This window comes from Schistocerca gregaria, unplaced genomic scaffold (genome assembly GCF_023897955.1).
Source record: "Schistocerca gregaria isolate iqSchGreg1 unplaced genomic scaffold, iqSchGreg1.2 ptg000199l, whole genome shotgun sequence".
NCBI lineage: Eukaryota > Metazoa > Arthropoda > Insecta > Orthoptera > Acrididae > Schistocerca > Schistocerca gregaria.
The window spans coordinates 6087013-6102635 of record NW_026061737.1 but is presented as its reverse complement, the minus strand read 5'-3'; positions in this window follow the sequence as shown (position 1 = coordinate 6102635).

Sequence of the window (15623 nt, the reverse complement as noted above, 5' to 3'; positions counted from 1 at the left end):
GTTTTGAAGTGCATTATCTATACGTGGTGTATCAAAAACAATCATCCGACCTGGGCCGTCTATATTTCTGGAACTAAGAAACATATACAATGAATACAATGAATTTTGTCCTTTGATGTACGAAAACTAAAAAAGTTATTTTCATCCTTTTCATTGGTGTTCAATATGCATCGTTGAGATGCACGGAACATGTCAATGCGGTGTTCAAATTGTACCAACACTGCAGCAAGCATGTCTGGAGTTACAGTTTCCACAGGTGCTGTTATGCGATGTCTCAGTTCATTTATTGCTGTTGGTAATGTAGGTACATAAAGAGTCTCTTACAAAACCATACATATATAATCACATATAGTCGGGTGCGGTGACCTTGGAGTCTAGTAGTCTAAGGGTGAGTGATTTAGTCCAGTGTGAACGATCCATCGTTCAGCAATCGTTTGATTTAGAAATTCCCACACTTCCAGATGCCACTGTCGCGGTGCCCCATCGCATTGGAAAATGAAGTCGTTCGAATCAAACTGTGGGAAGAGAAAGTTTTCAGGCATATCGAGATATATGCTTACTGTAACAGTGTTTCCGGCAAAGAAATATGAATCATACACATTTTCCCTCTAAACTGTACAAAATACATTAAATTTAGGAGAGTCTATTTTATGTTGTACACCTTCATGTGGTTGTCCCGTACCTCATATTGTCACATTATGACAGTTCACCTCTCTGTGTAAATGGAGTGTTGCCTCGTCACTAAACACTAACTGTGGGAGAAAACGGCCATCCTCCACCTTGACAAGAGTGAAATTATGGAACTTCACACGATGTATCGCCCTCACGAACAGCTCGCATTAGCTGAATTTAATATTGTTTGATGCATAAACGTCGACGCAGAGACGCCAGACGGACATCGGGGACGTGCTGAGCTCTCGAGCTGCACGGCGAACGGATTTCTGCGGACCCCTCGTGAAACTGTGGCGGATGCGTTTGACGTCTGTGTCAGGCATTCGGGGAATGCCCGGCGATTCGCCTTTCCGCAAACCTTCTCTTTCTCTTAATCGTTGATGCCATCATCTAATGCTCTGTGCTGTAGGAGGATCATCATCGTACCTTGTACGAAAGTCACGTCGAACACTTATTACTGCCCACACTGCGCAAAATGCAGAACACAAAACGCTTCCTGACGCCGCGACACCATTTTTACTAGGACTGAAATGGTCGGACAGTGCTGCTGCCAAGCGGTAACCTTGTAAAGCCGTAGGGTTTGCTCTTTCCAGCAGTACGCTATTCACGCACATATGTCGAATAACATAATAGTTACTTTTTAAAAAAAAATTGGTTGATCCTTTTTGATACACCCTGCATATTTACACCCTAAGCAGTACCACCAATAAATTATCCCAGTGTGAAGGAAATCGTTAGATGTGATGTACGTGTAAAGGCAAACAAATGATAACAATTGCTGTTAAATTGGGTGACTCATTCAGGAGAAAGTCATAACGCGTTGGGCCACCTCTGGCCCTTAAGGAAGCAACTATTCGACTTGATCTTTATTGATAAAGTTGGTGGATGTCCTCCTGACGGATGTCGTACCATATTCAGTTCAATTGATTTGTTACATCGTCAAAATCTCGACCTGGTTGCAAGGATAATCCCATATAGCTCCAAAATTGGGGAGAGAGGTGGAGATCTTGTTGGCCAGTGTATTGTCACGTACGTACACACAGATGAAACTCTCAACATGTGTGATGCATAAAATATCGTCTACACTGAAAGCGTTCCCAGCAGAGGTTAACCCCTCGTAATGGCAAAAGGTGGTCATACCGCATATTGAAGTCCACTACCTGGTGTCTGGATACTTTTGATCCGATAGTGTATTTCAGAATGTTAGCAGTGGCCAGAATTTGGGACATTCGGCTTTGAGCTTAAAGCTGGTGCGAGGCGGTTCAAGATACCTCTAAAAATAGACACATCTGGCAGCATTAGAGCGAAATGTCCATCAAAGAAGCTGTTTTGCGCTCTCTACCTACAGTTGTTCTCGTGGGCGTCAGAGCCCCCGTACGCAAGAGGCCCCCTGGGTTTTATACTGCGGACACGGTAGTCGCGCCTGATGAGCTCTCAGAAATTATGAAATGTATTCGAAATTTCTATTATGGTGGAACAACAACTGTAAAATATACCGGAAACATGCACGATGTTCCGAAATTTCCGTTACAAACTCCTAGTGTAGATGGGGAATGAGTACACAATACTCGTATTCTGAATTGGAACCCATCTCCTGTAACGCACCGTTTCCTCGCTACAGCCGTCGGAAAACATGTTAGTAACGCGACCACTTGTACAAGTAAGTCATTAGCTGTGACCCAGTACATCGATAGTTCCACAATTCCACTCATTGAAAGGAAACTTGATAAGTTTTTAGAAACACTCTTCTTTACAATACGGCCTTTTGAAACTTAGGTGCGCTGCGTCTCTTTGTAGCACTGCAGTCACCCGTGCTGACGGTGAACGCACCATTATCTCAAAGTCGTTGCGCAGTTGTGGCGAAAAGCGTATGCCATGAAGTTGGACGCTGCTGAGAACGAGCTTGATAAAGGCGACGAACTTCGCCATACAGTAGGATCATATCGGTGTATTCGGCAAAAGTGCACTCCGCAATATTGCTCTAATACTGACAGACACTTGAGTGACGCACGAGCCTTGTCAGAGTGGCAGGGCTGACGGTGAATGACATCCGACGTAAGCACCTTCCCCCACCCCTTCCGCCATCCCACGATGGCTACCCTGTTGCATACCCACCTAGCAAACATGTATTCAAACGGCTGTAGCACGGAAAGTATACGTTTCCGTACGGGGTTCAAATTAAAAATATTGTCGCTTAGTTCCCTCTAAAAGTGCTAGAATTTCGGAAAACTCTGTATCTGTCCAGTAAACTGTACAGCTGGTGTCGTACCACATTCGAAATATCCGATTATGTTTCAGGATTTGGGTGTTATGGCATTTTGCAGAAACATTACTGAATTTTGCTGTATATTGTTATCATTAAAGTGAACTACCGTTTCTGTCTCCATACCATAAATCATAAGTACCATTTATATCGTTTCAAGCACTATTCAGCTGCTAGGTTTTAGGAAAAAATAATTGTATCATTCTCAAAATATCGGACAGAAGCGATATAGTTCCTACAAAGAACGCTAGCGAAGATGAACAAGTGCTCATGGTTCCTGATGTATGCATGTAACAGCCTATGTGTACTGCACATTGTTTTCTTCTCTCGTTCCGTACCACCACACCTGAAAGTTTCCTGTCCTACATCTTAGCAACAACGATAACGGTACATACTGAGGTAACAGAAAGGTTCTCTGTTATAATTTTCCGGTACAAGGTCATAATCTCAAATTTATGCATTTTTCCATCTGCATCATCTTAGAAAGGTTGTAACATCTTCGTGGGATCCCTCTATTTTTGTAGGCACCGGTATCTGTAACTTTGACGCTCTGTAGCGTCGCTGGCTGACGTTTTCAGAAGTAGATTCCTATGTAAAACTTCATCAGTTACGTCCCCTGAACAGCCCTGAGTAGTGTGAAGCATGATTTGTGAAACACCCTGTATAAAGAATGAATAACATCAGGGAATGGACTAGAATCCTGTCTCACTCACTTGTCACGTATTTCCTTTCTTTCATGTCCTTCAACTCGTACAGCTGCTGTCTCGTTTCTGGTGGAGTTCTAAGTAATGCTTCGCTCGCTATATTTTATTCCTGGTTGCATCTTAAATTCAAACTGTATATTCTGGGCAACATCGTCAAAAGTTTTTTCTGTATCGAAAGATGTTATAAATATGGGTGCTGTACCCTCCAAATTGATTTTCCTCTAAATCAGCTTCTGTAAGGTGCTCCATTCCTCTGCAAATAGTTTGTATCAGTATTTTCAGCTAGAAGTTATCATAGTGGTGGTTTGAAAATATTCGCACTGACCACGAGTTGCCTTATTTGGTATTGGTGCTATTACGCTTCTCGTTTAGTGTGAGGATTTAGCGGGTATTTCAGCCGGCGTACTCGTTCAGGAATGAAGCAGCAAATCCCGGCAGAGTGAGTCCACTGGTAGCGAAGCCCTGCGCTACAGACAACTGACTGTGTGAGGGACCAGTAGCGACACCTAGCAGCGATGTGGTGAAAAGGAAATAGTATTGCTAAAAGTTTTATCCACGATTTTTAGCATTTAGAATGGAGATATGGCACGCAATTTAATAGAAAAAGAAAACAGCTATAGTAGCAGTCTCTCTCTCGCAATGCAACAATAGTACAACAACAATAGACCAACTGAATCTGTAGAGGTAGTAATAAAATTTATTTTCTGACCTGCAAGATACTTTCATATAAAGCTGAGCCTGAGAGGATGTCAGCTAACTACCGTCAGAAATATAATATGAAACATGTAGACCTGTCAGTAAAATCGTCAAGAAATTCGTTTTTAAATGTTAAATGTTATCTGTTTAATTTAATATTCAGCTCACATAAAACCAGGATAATTATCCTCTTTCATACAAAGAAAGAGAGTACCTCATTAGTGACCTGTGTCATATCATAATCTCATTTTGACTCTTGAATAATTAAAAACAATTTGATATAATATTTTGCATTTCTTTTGACATTGAAACAATTTATCCTGTTCCTGCACTGAGAATGCACTAAGTAAATATGTATCAGTATTATAGCCAAATTTATTTTTCTAATTACTGATTATTAAATACCAAAACAGCTTCCAATTTCTTGTAGTTATCTTAGCAGCATTTAGAACAAAAACGAAAATAAAACGTATTAGTTTTTTTAGTAAGGATATTATTTCATTGTTGTAATCCTACAAATGTTCATGATACTATGCTGTTTCTTTTGACAGTGAGATATAATATGTAGAAAGTACCTGGAAAATATATGCAGATGTGGTCTGCTGAAGAAAGTGTGCGTATTAAAATTTAAAATAAGTGATTGCAGCAGCATAATGAGGTATATTTTGTAGTGAGGGAGTGAGCTCCACGTGGGGTCCGAAGCACGGACCCCACGGGGGTGCCCGGCATGCGCCACATGCCAGGGCAGAGGTGGAGGCTAGTGTTCGGAAATCTGAAAATTCTAGCGCCGGCCGGGGATTGAACCCCGGCCCGGCTGGGGCGAATAGCAGAATAGCCCCAGCCGAGGCGCTGGAACGTTCCAGACCCCCTTACCACTAGACCACCGGGGACCCCGGCCGTTTCCTGCTCTGAACTCGGTCTGGTAGTCCTGTCACACTTCCTGTTGTCGGCTGTGTTTACATCGGACGCTGAGTGGCATGGTGTAGCCGGCAACATTAGAATGCTGTGAGGGGGAAGTGTTTACCTCCGACTAGTAGCTGTCCCCCCTACCCAGGTGAAGTAGCTTTACAGTTACCAAAGACATTTGAAATCAGCCTTTGCGACTGTATGCAGTCGACGGTTGTTAATCGTTTGTTTCAACCTGTTCCCGAGAAAACCGAAGCAACTTCTTCACTAATCGAGTCGACTGTCATAACAGAGCGACCCGCAGACATTCTGTAATTACAAGTCAACGCCTAGCTTACACCAGATAATTCTGTCTGTTTCATCAGTTGTTTTAACAGTGCACGAAATACCACAGCATATTATTAATCCGTTGCAAATAAATTTCTGTGTGTGCAGTTCAGGTCTGCGCCGTAGATTTTTCGTGAAAACGTCGGGATAAAATCGTAACATGTGTTTCATATTAATATGAAATTTAGTTATCAATATCTTTATCACAGTGGTCACACTCACAATTTTGGACTTTTCAGTGGCTGGGGTACGATATAGCCTTTGAGTACGTTATCGCGTTGCGCAATTTCTTCCTTTTTTTCCGACTCTGAGGGAGCTGTCGCCTTCTCTCAGCGCTGCCCTTTTTAGGCTTTTCTCGCGTTTTCTGTAATTTAGAGCATATTTACAAGTCCTGAGACGAACTCTTCCTGTGTGTCGTAGGTTTAAACTCAATATATAGATTTTCGTTTATATTCCAGCGAATGTTTTTATTTTCTATTACTCCTAGCGGCGCTCCCTAAGCTGTTCATCGCAATGATACACGAATGAGAATCCTAGCTTACAACTTTACACAAAGATGATTCCTAACAATGACCCGCATATGCCAACACAGGCAATAAGCGACAACCACGTGACTTAACCTTTGTTTGCGCACTGTCGGTCTCGTAATTAATAGTGATTCAAATCTGACGCCATTTTGTCATATAAGAAACTCCGACCAAGGAGAAACTAGACGTTTTCACGTCAGAATACCTTCCAGGAAGTTTTCGACTTTCGTAAAACAGAAACGAGTTTCGACGCTGTGGAATGCTTCGAGAAGTAGTAGGTGACGAATTGTTTCGGGATTTTACTATCCATGCTGCAAACGATCATCGAGCAGAAAGATAATGTTGCTGATAATTGTTAAAAGGCGGGAGCAAGCAGACCGGCGAGGCGAGTTCCCGCCTCTTGCTGAAAGCTTATGGAATTGGCTTACTCAATGCAGGGTAGCAAGGGTATTTGTCTGAGGTTATAGCTTAACGGAACGCTAAATCATTAACGGTTAGTCTGGGAACCGAAGTCTCAGATACAAATAAGAAGTGACACGCTAAATCCAAAGACATAAGGTGGTTTATAAGAAATTTAGTTCACAAAATGCATCCATTCGTAACAGTTTGTTCAATATTGAAAAATGAATGAAGCTGAATTTATGTATTTTTGAAGATTTGTGCGTGCCTTCCGTTTCAAATACAAAAGGAAATAACATGTAAGAAAACTGGGGATACAATAGAAAAAAAGTCGCAATTTTATTTCGATTTTTCCTGATTCCATCTGGAATAAAGGCGAGTTAAATAGAATAATTAATTCTAACTTTTTCTTACATCCTTCGAATTGTGCGGACTCGATTGTAACTGGCCCTTGGGCTTCGAATTTTCTAGAGTCTGCAAAGTAAAAATAAATCTCCTCGTGCTACTATCCACTTTTCAGCGGATGCTGATTTGGTTGTCCTTCTTAGTATATCAATATGATTCTAGAGTCCTAATCCACGTACGCAACGCTGTTACGGTAAAAACGTACGTTTATTTTTACCAAATTTGCGTAAGAATGCGCTTTTGCTATGCATACCCACTCCTTAAATCCGCCATCAGGCAAAAGAAAGTGAATACCCTTTCCTTTGTTTTTCACCCTTCATCGATGACAAGTGATAATGACTTGGCAGCAGAGACCTGTTTAGCTTGAGTGAGTGCTTAAACGAAAGGCATGGACGAATAAAAATACAAAACAGATATATACGTAACGTCACGTAACCATGAAGAAAAGCAGACTTGGTTTATTTTACCATATAAGTTAATTCTTTTAGAATCTCATAAGTGGAGTTAACAATTTCGGTCGCTTTCTACATCTAGGAACGTTCTTTATAATAGATAAGTCTCTGATATTCACTTACAGCATTGTTGTGTCTTTTCCCCTTGCATTTGTGAATTGTCTTCTCAGGCTACAGATTTCTGAGCAGCACTGGTGCCATTAGCCTAAATTTATGTTGGTCTACAGCGCTGAGGTTGATCCCTCACCTGTGGTCGAGTGAGAGATCATTCCAAAGTGTGGCAGGCAGCGAACGACTTTGCGAGGGGCTGATCGTAGGGCCTCCAGAGGAAGCTTCTTGTAACGCAAATTCTGGGCGTTCACAGAAGGTGAATTTGCTGGTAGTTCGGAACTCCAATAATAGGCGAGTAATTGGGCCCCTAAATAACATGGCTGCCAAGGAGGGGAAGGACGGCAGTGTGCACAAGGTGAGGGAGTCATTCCTGATTTGTAAAGAGTGTTCCGGATGCCATGAAGAGTACAGGGCGCAGCCAATAGCAGGTGGTGGCCCCAGTCGGTTCAAATGGCGTGTGTCGCTTTGGATTGGAGGAGATTCTCTCTGGTTTTGTTTAGCGGATATGGTTAAGCGAGTTTAAGGCGGAGCTCACAATCTGCACCATCATCGACAGAACTGACTGTGATCCTTCGGTGCAGAGCCGAGTGAAAGGTATGAACCATAGGCTCGGGTGGTTATCTTACTGTGTAGGCCTCAGAGTCCTTGGCTTGTGCCATAGGGTAGTGGGTTTCTGGATTCCGCTTAATAGGTCAGGAGTCCACTACACACAGGAAGCGGCTACACGGGTAGCGGGGGCGGATTTGTAGGTTAGAGGGTCTCAGGAAAACATAGAAATGGCGTCTGTCTAAAAGGGGGCAGGTAACACACAGTAAGGTGGTTGTAGAAACGATCGGTGTTGTAAATTATCGTAGCTGTGTTGGGAAAGAACCAGAGCTCCAGGCCCTAATAGAAAGCACTGAAGCTCTCAAACAGTTATAGGTACGGAAAGCTGGCTAAAGCCGGAAATAAGTTAAGCCGAAATTTTTTCAAACGACCTAACCACGTTCAGAAGGGATAGATTAAACATAGTTGGTGCTGGAGTATTTATTGCTGTCAGAAGTAGTTTACCTTGTAGTGAAACTGAAGTAGATAGTTCCTGCGAAATAGTTTGGGTAGAGGCTGTACTTGTCAATCGGACTAAACTGGATCGTTTTACCGACCCCCGAGTGAGAGGATATAGTTGCTGAACAGTTCAAAGAAAACGTGAGTCTCATTTCAAAAGGTACCCCACTCACACAATTATAGTCGGTGGTGATTTCAATGTATCCTCGATATGCTGGAAAATTTACACGTTTAAAGCCGGCGGCAGGCTTAAAACGTCACCTGAAATAGTACTGAATGCTTTCTAAAAAAAGTATTTTGAACTATTAGTTCGTGAGCCCACTCGAAGCATAAATGGTTACGAAAGCGTACTTGACGAATACAGGGATTGGCGACCACAAGGCAGTTGCCTGTACACTGAATACTGTAACACCTATAACCATCAAAAAGAAACTTAAAGTACATCTGTTTAAAAAAAGCTGACAATGCTCTTAACGATTTTTAAGGAAACAGCCTCCACTCCTTCCGATCTGATCATGTAAACGTAGAAAAGATGTGGAATGATTTCAGAGAAATAGTATCGATTGCAATTGAGAGATATATATACCACATAGATTAATAAGTGATGGTACTGATCCCCCATGGACAAAACGGGTGAAATCGCTGTTGCAGAAGTAACGAAAAAGCATGCCAAATCTAAAAGAATCCAAAATCCGGAAGACTGGCAATGTTTTGCAGAAGTTCTAAATATAGCGGTTACTACAGTGCGAGATGCTCTTGATAATTTCCGCAACAAAACTCTGTTTCGAAATCTGGCGAAAAACCCAGAGATTCTGTTCATGCATAGAGTACACCAGTGTCAAGACGCAATCAGTACCTTCACTGGGCGAAAGTAACAGTGGAGTCACTGATGACAGTGCCACTAAAGTAGAGTTAAGAAACGTGGTTTTCCGAAACTCCTTCAGCAAAGAATATGAAGCCCAGTCAACAGAAAGTGCCAAAATGAGAAGCATAGAAGTGTATATCCTCGGTGTAGCAAAGCAGCTTAAATCACTTATTAAAGGCAAGGTTTCCGTTCCAGATTGTATACCAGTCAAGTTCCTCTGAGTGTGCTGATACAATAGGTCCATGTTTAGTAATTATATACAACCGCTCACAGAAAGATCCGTACCTAAAGACTGGAAAATTGCTCAGGCCACACCAATTTGTTAAAGTACTGCCTTTTGTGATGTTTAACAATACTGTTGGCAAGCGTACTTGTTATACAAATGGGCACGGCATAGGCTTACGGTCGTAAAATATATTTCAGCGTTAAACTGGAAATAGTTGTAGGAGAGTATCAGAAGTAATAACCTAATGAGATCTTTAATTTCTTGTACATTAGGTTTATGTGTTGGAGAAGATTCTCATCAGTAATTTTAATAGTCTCAAAAATGTGAATGTTAGCAAGTAAATTAACTACGTTAAAGGATACGAAATTACCATCATTAGGAATTGGAAATGTTTTTAATTTTAGCTGTTAGTTAAAGGGAATTTTTGACAGTGTAGTTTTCTGCAAAGACATAATACTCTTTAAATGGTGTACGAGATTTTTTGCCGATTTCATAGAAGCGCCGTCTGTATAGTTAACACTGTGGACAGGAAGCGAAGGCGGTGTGCAGTCGGAGGCGATGCTGGGTTCGTAGCGGTGGGCACCAATTGTCGGCTACGATGGGACTGCCCGGGAGGCACACTCACGTGGCCGCACGTGTCACGGTGGATGCAGCAGAAGGTCCATAGCAGCAGTGACCCTGTCGCGGATGCGTGCACCACCTGTTCTAGTGTCTCGTGGACACGAAGGACCTCTGCGGACCGAGCTGCAACTTTCTTAGCTCGCTGGACTGTGCAGTTACTGATATACAGGGGCTATGCTCTATGCAGCCTGCCTGGCAGAGGTGTGTTGCAGGGTGGCATTAGAGCCTGACGGCTTCCGCGACTGGACAAATGAACTGGCGATAAAAAAAAATCATAGCAACAAACGAACAAAAAATCATGTAGAGTAATGAAATTTCGGGAATACGTCTGTCTATGTAGGATATTTAAGTAATTAACATTGCAGCATCACAGGGCAACGTAAGCGCGAAATAAGGCGTTGCAAAAGTGACATGCTGGTAAGTTAATAACAGATGTAACGATCAGAATGTTGAATGCAAGCATTGAAACGGGCACGCATTGTGTTGTAATGGTGTGCGATGTCAGGTTTGTGTCGCAAATGCCGGTGGTTTGGGGGTCAGTGAAATGCATGCTACTGGGCCCCTTGGCTCGGGGCTGTCCCTGAAGTAATCGATTTTTAATTCGTTATGTCGCCGACTGCTGTTCGAATTGCTACTGCAGAAGAAATGTGATGTGCCAGAGACGTACGCCAGACACGACTGCCTTCCCTCTTGGTAGCGCCACGTGACCGGTCGGAGCTAGAGCTCGAGCTTTTTGCGACCGTACATACTCGCGGTCACCGCTGCCAGTATACAGTGCTAAATTTCTGCCAAGTCTCTGCGAAATCGCTGGAGGAACATCCAGCTTCTCGTGGCCCTATTACACGACCTCGTTCAAACTCATTAAGATGATCGTAATAGCGCCTCTGTCTCCTCAAAGGCATTCTTGGCTAAGATCAAACCACCACGTCCAATCGAGAAGGTAACTAACGCTCACAACCGCCACGGCGTGTATTTACAGCAGACCTGATCTGCACCCTCACAGTGCCCCCCCCCCCCTACTAACACCATTCTTATGCGACTGGCGCGAAATTTAAATCGACACCATTTTTCAATTGTAGAAACACGCCTACCAACTTTCGTTTATCTCTCACAACTGCTTGTGGTGTTGCGATTTTTTCCGTAGCTGTATGTTCAAGAATTCTGCAGCAAATGGATGTCAACGATATTGGACTGTAATTTTGCAGGTCCGTCCTATTACTGTTCTTATACACTACTGGCCATTAAAATTGCTACAGATGATTAACGGGTATTCATTGGACAAATATATTATACTAGAACTGACATGTGATTACATTTTCACGCAATTTGGGTCCATATATCCAGAGAAATCAGTACCCAGAACAACCACCCCTGGCCGTAATAACGGCCTTGATACGCCTGGGCATTGAGTCAAACAGAGCTTGGATGGCGTGTACAGGTACAGCTGCCCATGCAGCTTCAACACGATACCACAGTTCATCAACAGTAGTGACTGGAGTATTGTGACGAGCCCGTTGCTCGGCTACCATTGACCAGGCCTTTTCAGTTGGTGAGAGATCTGGAGAATGTGCTGGCCAGGGCATCAGTCGAAAATTTTCTGTATCCAGAAAGGCCAGTACAGGACCTGTAACATGTGGTAACTATTTGCCTGAAATTCTTTACATTGTATGCTATAGCATACAACTGTAGCTATTGTTATTTTCCTTGTTACCTTACTCGCTCACCTACTCGGTTTAAACTGCCGAGAGAAATATCGCAATCACTATTATTGTAGTAATTCCTAACTTGTTGGCATTCTTCGTTAATTTTATAGCGAACTGCTTTTCGTCCCCTGACACATCGTATCTCTTCTCGACGGCACCCCTTCACAACGAATACTCTCCGCTCCTCTCTACTCCGTACTGTAACTGGGTTTTCTCTGTTTGTGATGGTCATCTGTCAGGATGAGCACTACTGCAAAGGGCATTTGATTCTAAAGCATTATGTCAGGGTGAAAAACACTAAATAAATTACTTTTTCTCTCTTAACAACATTTTTGCAGGGTGGGTTCATCCTTGGCTCAGGTATGAGGTAGAATGAAACAGCAGTTTCACATAAGATAACTTTTATTGAAAGTTTTGTACAAGGGTTTCTGGCTGGGATACTGGCAGCTGTGTCGTTTGCGAAGCCTTCTGCTTGCGTGAGCGACGGCGTCTGATTACGCACGGCGGTGTGTATCTCGTGTCGCCGTTTCGCCCAGTTGACTGGAGACGCGCATCGCGAGGTGGTCCGTTTAATTATTGAGGAAGAAGTCGTGAATCGGACGGTGACGACTCGGATGTGCGCTGTCTCCTTCCCGTCCTCACGAGTCACTCGGGTACATAAAAATCTGGCCTCAAATACCTTCTGTCTTCTGGCGCCGAGGCTGCTGCTTGCTATTCCATTACAGCGGCGGACTCGGTGCTTCTGTGTACGATGTAGTATCTTCCTGCATGACGGTCTTGAGCACCGACTGTACCGGAACTGAACTGAAAGCTACTCCTGTCGGGCCCACTGCGTCTCGTGTACTTATTCACTTCACTTCACTGGAGGTGAACAACATCGCTGTCGTTGCCTCTTCTGTCACGTCGAAAAGCTTCGCGAAGAATCTTCTTAACGTCGTTCATTGGCTCTCGGAATGTAGGCGAGGGCCTTTGATCACGTGTGACAATTGTGAAACACGTGAGCCGGACGGGCGATGCCCTGACGGCTGAATCGACAGCTTCTGCTTACGTGGGGGAGGACGATAGCTTCTCCTGAATGTGCTGACTTCGCGGTCATTGCCTCTTCTGCTCTGCCCGTTGTTTGCCAGAGTGTAACTCTTCTAAGCTAAACAAAGTTTCTCATTAATTTTAAATTTCTACTTCACTTCACCTTGATTTCACTAATTTATTTCCCTATCTTAAGTACCACTCAACAGTATTTACGCCGATCTCCGTGCACTGTTTTAGGAAAGTGTAATGCCGTCACTACACGGACGGTGTTGTGAACGTCAGTCTTGAGCGTGCCAAGTTGAAAGTGCTGCCGAACGCTCTGACTTGTGCATACAGCATGTGCGTGTCAACGTGGTACACGCGACCGCAGCGGCAGCATCTGGGTCACACATCACCCGGTTGTCCGCCCCGGTAGCTGAGTGGTCAGCGTGACAGACGGGTTCGATTCCTGGCTGGGTTGGAGATTTTCTCTGCCCAGGGACTGGGTGTCGTGTTGTCCTAATCGTCATCATTTCATCTCCAACTACGCGCATGTCACCGAAGTGGCGTCAAGTCGAAAGACCTGCACCAGGCGAGCGGTCGGGAGGCCCTCGTCACACGTTTCTCTCTATCACCCACTTTACAAAATGCATGGGCGTAAAATTCTTAAGCTAGCGCTATTAAAACGCGCCTTTCCTCTCTTGTCCACGTGAGAGTCACGTTGTTCTGCGTGTAGTGTCCACGGACATGTTATAAGGCAGAAAGAGAAGCTCCGTAACAAATAGCGCGATTCAAAGTCTTACTTTATATTTGTTCCTATTCAGCAGCAGAATCTTCACAACATGTGAAATAAAAAAGAATTGTTTTACACTTTCTTGTTATATCTTACTGCATGTAGTGCAATCTGTCTTGTAAATTAAACCATTCGAACAAACTCCATCCTCAGATGGAACGTACATATGTAACATCGAATATAAGGAATATACTTTCTTTTCGGTGCAATAAAAGTATCAGATCCTAACAGAAAAAGCGAAGACTAGTAATAAAAATATTCGGATCCACTGAGGCGCAAACAAGAATCACATTACCAGCTACCTCATCATTTCGCTCTACCGACTGTGACTTTCGAATGGCCATACATTGAATCTGACCTACTGAAAGTTTTAATGGTAGATACGTTATTAACTGACACTGAAATATGACAGATTGTATCAACGACAATGCGTTTCTTATGAATCCTCACTGTGCCCGTTTACAGTCTGTCCCCACTCTGGCTACCCAGCCACGTCACGGGGCGCCTCCACAGGCTGTCTCACGACGCAGTACCGCCCTGCCGCGGCGCGCGCTTTAAATCGGCAGCGACGCCGTCTGCATACACGGCCCGGCAGCGTTAATTTTTAGACAAGTGTTTTAGTACCGTAAAGAATACAAAAGACGATAGCTTCTTCCGAAACATAACGCTATAGAGTAAATAATATTAACATATGAACGTAAGTCGGGATTTTACTACAAACATGGAACCGAATGCCTATTCATGTGAATGTACGTTCCTCTACTGCTACCCCATAAAGCGCAATGAAACTGTAGAATTTAAGAATTACTCTCACTTTGTGTTTCTACTAAAGGATAGAAGTTTCCTTTGAAGGATTGCGTTGAAACTTAACAGGTCTTGCAACACGATGAATGTTTAAAAAGTAACAAGAAATTTACAATTTCTTGTGTTGTACTAGTCCGATTTGCACTACATTTTTTGTCACTGCCTTCGTAAACGTACGTGAAAAGTATGTGGACAATGTTATACGCATTGGCTATTTGCTCTATTGTCAGCTGTCAAAAAGGATACATGTGTTTTGGTAGCATCAACGATTATTTGTTTTGTGTAAAAACAGATTAGAGAATCTTTCTTACATAAAGAGTATGGAATTTTAGAAAAGTTAAATATTCCTTTTGGCGAGCCTGTTACGAGTAAAACTGGATTTTTTTGTTTCACGGCAATTTGTAGTTTCCGTAATGTCGGCACTATTTTTAGATTGATGTAAAAGCCCTCCATCGTTTGTGGAAGGATCGATTTTATGAAATTGTCTACGACGACGGGTTTCCTCCCAAAATTACTAGTTTTCCTTCGTGGCGATCCCTGTAAACCACGCGTTCCTTCCTTAGGCGTGACAGACGTTTGCATAAATTGGAGCCCTTTGCTTGGAACGGGTAACAGTTCTTTTCGTGTCACCTCCTTAACACACGCTGTAACTTAACAGACGATCGAACGCTCGTTACATCTACATCTACATCCATTATCTGCAAGCTACCTGACGGTGTGTGGCGGAGGGTACCTTGAGAATCTCTATCAGTTGTCCCTTCTATTCCAGTCTCGTATTGTTCGTGGAAAGAAGGATTGTCGGTATGCCTCTGTGTGACCTCTAATCTCTCTGATTTTATCCTCATGTCTCTTCGCGAGACATACGTAGGAGGGAGCAATATACTGCTTGACTCCTCGGTGAAGGTATGTTCTCGAAACTTCAACAGAAGCCCATACAGAGCTACTGAGCGTCTCTCCTGCAGAGTCTTCGAGTTTATCTGTCATCTCTGTAACGGTTTCGCGATTACTAAATCGTCCTGTAACGAAGCGCGCGGCTCTCCGTTGGATCATCTCTATCTCTTCTATCAACCCTATCTGGTGCGGATCCCACACTGCTG